We start from the raw sequence: 2763 nt of genomic DNA, 5'->3' as shown, positions 1-2763 counted from the left end.
GAGATCGCAAATGAGAAAGTGACACCCCATAAAAAAGTTATTATCCATACGGTTACAAATAGTAATTAAATCGAAACAAGTATGATATGCATAATTGTGACTAATTAGGTCATCATGCGCATCTAGAAATTGACTTTGTCATATGTCTTGTATTGGTAATCGCTAGAGTATTAGCTGGTCACACAGCAGTCTGTCTGACACATATGAAAGTTGTTAAAAAAATAATAACATTCTAGATACTTGTCATTTCAAATAAAAGGATCCAATCACAATAAAGAGGCAGGTAAGCGGGCAACAAGCTACGCCGCCACCCCCATTTGTAATGGCAAAACCGATCCGACTGAAAATAAAATTATCGTTCTTTGGCGTCGTTGAGTTACTGTGAACGACCCGCTGAACTCTTTTTAGAAACGTAGCAGCATCGAGAGCAAGAGACCCAAATGTATCAAAAGCAAAAGGAATGAAGGCGTGTTGATTCTCCACACACGCCTTCTCGTGCTTAGCAATTTTTCCTGCTTCTGCCTTTAACACGGCCTGCCCAGCAACAAACCCGGTGTCCCTAAGCCCGACAAGAGGAGACACCCCAGTAAGGTCCACACAAGCATGCTTCCCCCCGGCCCATCCAAACACAAGAATGTCCGCTGGTCGGAGAGTAGACCTTCCTTCCCGCGGATCCGACAATAAATTCACGGGAGCCTCTTTTCTTGCCGAGATTCCCGCTCATTTTAACACGTCAAAAAGGACATCCCTGACCAAATCATGTCTATATTTAAATCCCGGGAGTTCTTTGCAATGAACCGCATGTTCACCAAAATTGTCTAAACACGCCTTACGACAAACCGGGCAGGGCTCATCAACTGGGAACATGAGGATCATTAACCGATATTTAAGAATGGCTCGGTACTCCACTGCTGACATGCGCTGGCCTAACCCTTCGATGGGGGTGACTGTCAAAAAGTCTTGAGCATGAGGAGCCTGAAGACATTCTAATACCGCTCTCTGACGAGAGGACATGCCAAACTTTTCTCCCAAACTTTGGACGGTTTTACTATAAAGGGCACTCGCAAAAGCATTTTGGGCTTTAGGGGGGCGGTGTCCTTATTAGCAAACCCGCCAAGATCAAGATCGGGAATAGAGTTATGCAAATAATCCATTGCACACCCAAAATCAGAATCTAACCCATCAACACCACAATCACGCAAAATGTGGTCGTGTAACTTCCAAGATTGTGCTCTCGAGGCTACGAAAGCATAGGTGGAAACATCCTCAGCTGAATATAACCCTAAATCGCCGAAATGGATGGGGAGAGAGGCCAGTCTCCATTGAAAATCTCCAAAAAACGGATCCCCACATACCACAATATCCTCAATCGCCGCTCGGAGCCCTTTGTCAAAAACAGAGACAGCTTCCTTAACAAACATAGGCTGGCATGTGTAGTCAAATATATTTACATCCGAACATACATATCTTACTCTACGACGTCTCATACAATTTACACCGATATATATATATATATATATATATATATATATATATATATATATATGATTGATTTCTTTTGAGAACTGCTTTGAATTTTAAGAACTCGAAAGAACTCAACGTAACTAAAAAAAATTTGAATTTAATTTGAATTTTTTTTACACATGTGTAATACGTAAGTGTAAGTAATGTATTACCGTAATTTTTTACACACCGAATCAACTTTTTACACATGTGTAACTAAAGTTTAAACTTGTGTAATTAACAAAAATACGTATTCTCTCTCATGATTCATTTTTTAATCAAATTTAATCTCAGCCACATATTTTAACTCATTTAATTAAATGTGTGGTCCAAAATTGAGTTCTTAAAGTTCTTACAACTCATCAAGTTCTCAAAATATCCCTCCCCTATATATAGGGGAGGGATATTTTGAGAACCATGTTGAGTTTTAAGAACTTAAGAACTCAATTCTAGGCCACACATTTAATTAAATGGATTGAAATATGTGGTTGAGATTAAATTTGACAAAAAATCAAAAGTAGGAGAGAGAATAAATATGTAAGTGGTTACACTAACTTTTACGTCCGTTACACATGTGTAAAAAGTCGACTCGATGCGTAAAAATTCTGTAATTTTTTTACGTATATGTAACTTACATATATTACGCATGTGTAAAAAAAATTCGAAAAAAAAATCGTTACACTGAGTTCTTTCGAGTTCTTAAAACTCAAAGAGGTTCTTAATTGAAATCTCCCCTATATATATATGCGTGTGTGTGTGTGTGAGAGAGAGAGAGAGAGTAATAAACGTGTATGAGTAAGTATTTTATACATTAATGAGATAGTGTTCGATCGTATAAAAAAAAGACATCGAGTGAGACCGACTTGTGTCTATATATATAAATATTTATACAGAAACGAATCCTCGCACCGACACCAGGCCAAACCCGAACCTCACTTGTTTTCACCTAACCAACACTTAAAATTTCATATCAAAAAAATAAGGAAAAAAAAAACTATTTTTAACAATCAAAAATATCTTCCAAGTCATGAACCTAGGAGACAAGAAACTACTTAACCACGATTTTTTAAACATTGCTCACTCCACCAACCACATTGGCGTAGGCATGATTTTATTCCTTCAGGTTCGAAAATTTTTAGAAGGCGGATGATCAATTGTCTATCACTAACTATTGGGTTTTTATGTTCGGTCCAGTTAAGTCACATAATGAAAATAACAAAAATCAAATTAAAATGCAAAAAACTAATGTTATGGGCCAAG

This window comes from Bidens hawaiensis, unplaced genomic scaffold (assembly GCF_021521415.1).
Source record: "Bidens hawaiensis isolate Kalapana, Puna unplaced genomic scaffold, B.hawaiensis_p1.1 tig00038209_1, whole genome shotgun sequence".
Classification (NCBI taxonomy): domain Eukaryota; kingdom Viridiplantae; phylum Streptophyta; class Magnoliopsida; order Asterales; family Asteraceae; genus Bidens; species Bidens hawaiensis.
Note: the sequence above shows the minus strand (reverse complement) of the source record.